This window comes from Oncorhynchus masou, chromosome 15 (genome assembly GCF_036934945.1).
Source record: "Oncorhynchus masou masou isolate Uvic2021 chromosome 15, UVic_Omas_1.1, whole genome shotgun sequence".
In the NCBI taxonomy this organism is placed as follows: Eukaryota; Metazoa; Chordata; class Actinopteri; order Salmoniformes; family Salmonidae; genus Oncorhynchus; species Oncorhynchus masou.
This window is the reverse complement of record NC_088226.1, coordinates 66,392,665-66,400,166: the sequence shown is the minus strand read 5'-3', so window position 1 is coordinate 66,400,166 and position 7,502 is coordinate 66,392,665. Positions and strand designations below refer to the sequence as shown.

Sequence of the window (7,502 nt, the reverse complement as noted above, 5' to 3'; positions counted from 1 at the left end):
AAATCCAACACAACACATCACTGAATACCACTCTTCATATTGTCAAGCACGGTGGTGGCTGCATCTAATGGAATAGAGTACAATCAAAATACTAAAATAAATTCTGGTTCAGTCAACTTTCCAACAAACACTGGGAGACAAATTCACCTTTCAGCAGGACAATAACCTAAAACGCAAGAGCAAATCAACACTGGAGTTGCTCACCAAGACGGCATTGAATGTTCCTAAGTGACTTAGTTACAGATGACTTAAATCATCTTGAAAATCTATGGCAAGACTTGAAAATGGCTGTCTAGCAATTATCAACAACCAACTTGACAAGCTTGAAGAATTTTTAAAAGAATAATGTGCAAATATTGTATAATCCAGGTGTGCAAAACTCTTAGAGTCTTACCCAGAACTACTCGCAGATGTATCACTGCCAAAGGTGCTTCTAACATGTACACACTCAGGGGTGTGAATACTTATGTAAATTAGGTATTTCCAGATTTTCCTTTTCAATACATTTGCTACAATTTCTAAAAACATGTTTTAACTTTGTCATTATGTGGTATTGTGTGTAGATGGGTGAGATATATATATTTTTAATCCATTTTGAATTTACATGCTACATGTTTACATGCTAGTCATTTACCAGACGCTCTTATCCAGAGCAGCCCTACAGGCTGTAACACAACAGAATGTGGCATAAGTCAAGGGGTTTGAACACTTTCTGAAGGTACTGTACATACTGTTTCCTGTTTCCTAAAGCCATACATACTGTTTCCTGTTTCCTAAAGCCATACATACTGTTTCCTGTTTCCTAAAGCCATACATACTGTTTCCTGTTTCCTAAAGCCATACATACTGTTTCCTGTTTCCAAAAGCCATACATACTATATCCTGTTTCCTAAAACCATACATACTATATCATGTTTCCTAAAACCATACATACTGTTTCCTGTTTCCTAAAACCATACATACTGTTTCCTGTTTCCTAAAACCATACATACTGTTTCCTGTTTCCTAAAACCATACATACTGTTTCCTAAAACCATACATACTGTTTCCTGTTTCCTAAAACCATACATACTGTTTCCTGTTTCCTAAAGCCATACCTACTGTTTCCTGTTTCCTAAAACCATACATACTGTTTCCTGTTTCCTAAAGCCATACATACTGTTTCCTGTTTCCTAAAACCATACATACTGTTTCCTAAAACCATACATACTGTTTCCTGTTTCCTAAAACCATACATACTGTTTCCTGTTTCCTAAAACCATACATACTATATCCTGTTTCCTAAAGCCATACATACTGTTTCCTGTTTCCTAAAACAATACATACTGTTTCCTAAAACCATACATACTGTTTCCTGTTTCCTAAAACCATACATACTATATCCTGTTTCCTAAAGCCATACATACTGTTTTCTGTTTCCTAAAACCATACATACTGTTTCCTTAAACTACACATATCTCACAGAGGCAATAGAAAATGCACCCAGAATGAGAAATACTGTACACTGTAACAAATTGCTGTAAAAAAAAAGGAGCAATATATTATGCAGGCTCAATGGTGTTCCACCACACTTCTGTAAAATTGCTGTATATTTGCAGCAGCATACTGTGAATTATGGTGCATTGTGGGTAAATGCTGTGGGCGGCATTGTAAAAGGCTATATTTGTTGCACCCGTTAGTGAGAATGCTGTGCCCTACAGAATACATTACCATACTTTTTTTGTTTATATATATTTGTCCTGTAAATGTACAGTATTTGCCTACTGCTCTGGCAGTAATTTACTGCAATTCATTACCACCCCACAGAATACAGTACCATACTGTATTTTTGGAATCTGATTTTTTTTCCTGAAAATCTACAGTAATTTGCTGGCTACTGTGCTGCCTGTCATTTACTGTAATGCAGTACTACCCCCATAGAATACAGTAAACTTCTGTAATTTTGGAGCGCCAAAAACCTTTTGTGGGTGCATGGTATTGTCATGGCTCATTAACACATTTTGAGGCATGCCTTGTAAAAGGCTATACTTGTTATATTAGGTGATATGTGGTAGTGGTTCCCTAACAATTAAATGTATATACAGAACAGATCAGAGTGGCAGCAAGTCTTTGAGTTTTTATCCATGTCCTTTTGATCTTTTCGGATGCTTTTGTTTAGGCCTCTAGGCGTGGAGGTGATACAAATGCCAAATATTCTGAAATATACTGTAATATACAAATACCTGTCAGCCAACCTGCTTGCACTTGTCCTATGTAATTACAGTGAAATACCAACATGACTTCAGTAGCATTTACTTTAAATGAGTCTAGTAAGCTAATTTTACCATATTGTACTATGTCATTGCCCAGCATTTTACAGTACCTTACAGGAAGCTGGTGGCAAGTTGCTGTAAATTTTACAGTAATGTAATTTACACTAGCCAGAGACAGGAAAAGAAACATACAAAAGGTATTTAGTTACAAATACAAGTCATTTTGAAGACCATTGTATGTTCAACTACAACAACATTCCCAGTAGCGGTCACAGAAACGTTTTACTTGCTGTGACTGTGAAATGTGTGTTTTTTATCAACCTGAATGCACTGACTGTAAGTTGCTATGTACAAGAGCATCTGCTAAATGACCAAAACATGTAAATGTGAAAAATGAAACTGTTACAAAATAGGCTACATGAATTGTAGTTCAGGCCAGTTAAATATAATGACAAACTAGTTATTGAAAGTATCCCGCAAACAGTTTACTAACCACGGTGCTTAAGACCTATATCAAATACATGTAACAGAAATACTGCCGTTGTTGGCACTAGTTACCAGCACTGTACACCTGCAACAGTTTACTAACCACTGTACTTCCAGTAAATGCACTGTAAATTCTAGAAATACAGCATGTTACTGTAATCAGGTGTTCTAGTAATATGCTGTAGATTTGTATTACTTTTAAGGTCCTGTAAATCTACAGTAATTTACTGGCTTTTTGTGCTGCCAGTAATTGATTGTAAAAATGACAGGAAATGTTTTACAGTGTAGTCAAAAACAATCTCACTATTACCCTGTATATTATGAAGGACACCTTGAAAAGCCATGTTCTGAGAGACACAGGTTATACCACTAATTCACAGCATTCCAGACCTAAACTTGACTAGGTTTAGTAAACAATCCCAGCGGGAATAATTTGTCATGTGACGTCACGGATCTGCTCATGGATCCCTCATTAGCCCTCCTTCCACTGCTTATTTCCGGGTTATTCACTAATTGCAGAAAATATGACATAATAGGTCTATGAACGTTGTTTGGTACTAGCTCAGATATATAGATTTTGTTTCCATGATTTATAACAGATTAGTAACACATTAACCACCAAAACATCTTTCAGAATCTGTGTTGTTGTTTTTGTCGCACTGCTTTACTTTATCTTGACCAGGTTGCAGTTGTAAATGAGAACTTGTTCTCAACTGGCCTACCTGGTTAAATAAAGGTTAAATAAATACAAAATGACAGACAGGCCCGTTTGTTAACTACACTATATATATGCCTACACCAGACGTTCTCGCTATCACAGATCAGTAAAATAAGGCATAGCCTAGACACCCTTCACACACATGCACTGATGACACAATGGGCTTAAATATACACATGGAAGGTGTCAAACCTCGACAAAGAACAATTGTATTTGTTGTATTTAGGTATCTTAAATCTAAAAAGAGATTCATGTTTAATGACATTACGTGTCCATAGTATATATTTATAACAAAGGACTGCGATGATTTACAATTGTTTAACATTCATTGACGGTCAACTTCTGTCCACGTGATAATGCCCCGACAAAATGCTATTTCAAAGGGAAGTGATTTTCTGATGTCATCGTTCTAGTGGCCTCTGTCATAGCCTCTGTTAACACTCTCGGGTTAGCTGTTACCTTGCGCTGAACACGAGAACAGACAAAAAGGTGGTGATTTTAGTGGTCCAGGGGTGATAGGCCTATAGGCTGGCTACCTTTCTCAATGGAGACGACGAAATCCCAAGAGAGTCGACGTTTCTGGCCAGGATGTAACATGGCGTAGGGAACGAACGCCAGAGCCCTTCTTCGTCAAGTCAGGCTCTCACCTACAGAAAACGGAAAAACAGTCGTATCATTAGTTCTGTTAGATTGATAGAGCATTGTCATTGAAATATAAAACAACTGAGTGGAAGAGTGTAGTCCCGTTCTCACAAATACAGAGGCTTTGAAAGAATGTGGTGATTGCATGAAGGCCATACGTCAACAATGCACATGCAGTGAAACGTCTTAAATTCACACTAATTTAGTGACTGCTTCGAGAGATTCTAAAACAGGTAAACGTTGCCTTGGCTGTTTCCTACATATAGCTCAAATATTTTCCGAGACAGTTTAACAATTATTAGAGAATACAGATATGCCTAGTTAGGCCTTGGCTACTCAATGCATCGTTGTCTATCCATATTGCTCCACGCACACAAACTACAAAACATGACGTTTATATTTAGCCAATGGTATTGGCATTTAATACATGCAGTGGCGTTCAAATACCAAAATAGTAATTAGGAAATATGTAGGCTACCTATCCTAAATGCACATTACAACAACTATACAACACCATGCAAAACAGTGGTTGTGTGTCCAATAAGAGACAACCAACTCTGGTTTGATCAAGGTTGGTTCAAAGCAAGAAGTTGACTTTTATCTCAGTAGCAAAATCTCCACTGTCAAGTGTAAACTATTGTTTTATCTCAGTAGGACAATCTCCACTGTCAAGTGTAAACTATTGTTTTATCTCAGTAGGACAATCTCCACTGTCAAGTGTAAACTATTGTTTTATCTCAGTAGGACAATCTCCACTGTCAAGTGTAAACTATTGTTTTATCTCAGTAGGACAATCTCCACTGTCAAGTGTAAACTATTGTTTTATCTCAGTAGGACAATCTCCACTGTCAAGTGTAAACTATTGTTTTATCTCAGTAGGACAATCTCCACTGTCAAGTGTAAACTATTGTTTTATCTCAGTAGGACAATCTCCACTGTCAAGTGTAAACTATTGTATGCTTTTTATAAGCGTACACTACTGTCTCAAATACTTTTTACCATAAGAAAACAAACTCATGCCAATAGCTAGCCAAATAAAGGCTCGAGCATGGGTGGCATGAAGCCCCATTTATGTTTATTTAGTTACTGATTTGAGCTGCAGATTGACAGAGTGTGACGGCACTGAAATAGGGCCGAGGAAGAACAGTGTCGTCAGATTGGTGAACATGTGACACTGTCCATGGTGCTGAACGGGAGTGCCACTGGTGCGTTCATTGTTTCTTTCTCATTATAAATAGGAAAACAACCTTTGACCTCTCGGGATAATTCCCACATCTTATACATTATAAAGTTACACTCGAAGCTTCAGTTGAGTTTGTATGCATGTTGTTACAAGTCATGTCATTTGACGAGGCCAATGATATGTGGTGTCATTCACCGCAGACTAGAAGTAGTAGGCCTATTGATATGAGTTCTGGATGTCTTGCAATGCCATTACATCATTCTTATAAATAGCCGACACTTGACTGTACGGATTAGTAGCAAACTATTTTGAATGAAACAAGTAAATACTATTCCCACATTCATATAATTGCCCCTGAAACGGTTGAGCTGAGGCATAATGGTCGGGGAAACCCTGGACTCAGGGAGAAAAGAGTATAATAAATCTTCCGGTGTATGCTTTTTAACTTTGTTTTTCGGGTGTAAATTGAGTTGTGTCATTATAGCAGTATTTTACTCTATCGAACTGGACAAGGAATAAAAAACTGCGAGTTTTGTTTTCATGGTTTTGCGCATGTGCACAAGTGTGATGCATGGGAAGTAAATTTGAGGAATGTGTCGGAGTTTGTCAACTGATCAATCAATTCAAATTGGGCTTCCACGTTAACTTATATGGCCCACAGATGTAAGGATGTGCTCCATGCTTTAGGCTTGATTAAAGGGGCAGCGGCGGGCGATGCTCGAGGGGGAATAGGCTACATATCAAAACATTGGGGGGAAACACGTGTGTGTGTGTGTGCGTGCGTGTGTGTGTGTGTGTGTGTGTGTGTGTGTGTGTGTGTGTGTGTGTGTGTGTGTGTGTGTGTGTGTGTGTGTGTGTGTGTGTGTGTGTGAAAGAGAGAACGAGTCGGCAGGGTGAAATAAAATAAACATCTCAGTCTATCCGCTCCTGTTAGAGGACGGCTGCACACAGCACGGCTCTTTCTTTCTCTCTCTCTCTCACACACACACACACACACTCTCTCTCTCTCTCTCTCGCTGCACGGTCACTATTGTGAGGCTGCAATAGTATAGTTAATAGTGCACTATAATGAATCGGGTATCATTCGGGATGCCGCAGCCTTATTTCTCAGCAGGGCGTTCTGCGTACCGCTGAGGGGACTATAGTATGTACTGATGGTGTGGAGCTGGGGGGTGTGGTGCTATGAACTGATTGACATCACATTACTCCAAGTTGAGTCAAAAACATTTTCAGAAACTCTGGAGCTGAGAAATATTTTAAGTATCCCCGGGTTGGGAGGGACACCGAAGTTTGGAAATGGGACCTTAGGCTCACGATAAAAACAAATAACAAACCAAGAACAATTAACACGTAACAATTATATAAAGTAGGCCCAATAACAATGATAGCAATTATCCGAATAATAACAATAATTATAGCAACAACAAAAAATTATCATGTAAAAAAGCAAGAGGGGGAAAAAAGAGACTAAAAAGAGATTTTGTTGAAAAAAAATTCACGAAGCGTGCTTGCAAGACGTCTTGCGATGTGACTCGGCGAATGCGCCCTCCGCCAATGCTTTTTGGGGTAAGGGCTTCCCAGCTTGATAGTTATGTACAGCAAGCCCAGACCGCAAAAAGATTCGCGAAGGACAGATCAGATCGGCTTCTGTCTCTACATCCTGTCGAGAGTCCGTGAGTCTTAAGCAAGCGACATCAAAAAAGGTCGCTTCCTCGCTTATCTCCCGTCCCGGATTGGGTGCATCCAGCCATCAGCAACCCTAGGCAACTGTGTGACTCCAACTGAATCACACACTATGAGGCGAGTCGGGAGGGGGGGGGGTGTTCCAAGCGAAGCTACATCAAAATGCCAACGCTACTGCATTCTACCGCTGTCCATGGACCTGAATCTCATTCCTTCTCCGTAGTTTCATTTCTCCCACTTCTCCCTTATTCTCCCTTCTCACCCCCAGTCCCTCTCTCTCTCGAATATCATTTGGTCCAAATGCACAAATGTTGAAGCCAGTTTGGTCGTTTAGGCGCTGAAAATCAGAAGGAGCACTGATTTTTGTTTTTATTTTCTCTCTCCCTCTCCCTCTCCCTCTCTCTCTCTCTCTCTCTCTCTCTCTCTCTCTCTCTCTCTCTCTCTCTCTCTATATATATATATATATATATATATATATATATATATATATATACATTCCCCTCGTTCGTGATGTCGCCTAGTGGAGAACTAGCTCGCT

At 39.1% G+C, this 7,502-nt stretch overlaps 1 long non-coding RNA gene across 1 annotated transcript in view; it reads right to left on the bottom strand.

The window, feature by feature from the left end:
* Nucleotides 1-4,080, bottom strand: part of LOC135556695 (uncharacterized) — a 41,776-nt gene extending 37,696 nt beyond the window's left edge. The window contains exon 1 of the long non-coding RNA XR_010458038.1: nucleotides 3,993-4,080. This is a non-coding gene — a long non-coding RNA (uncharacterized LOC135556695). The remainder of the gene's footprint in view (nucleotides 1-3,992) is intronic.
* Nucleotides 4,081-7,502: the final 3,422 nt, after the last annotated feature.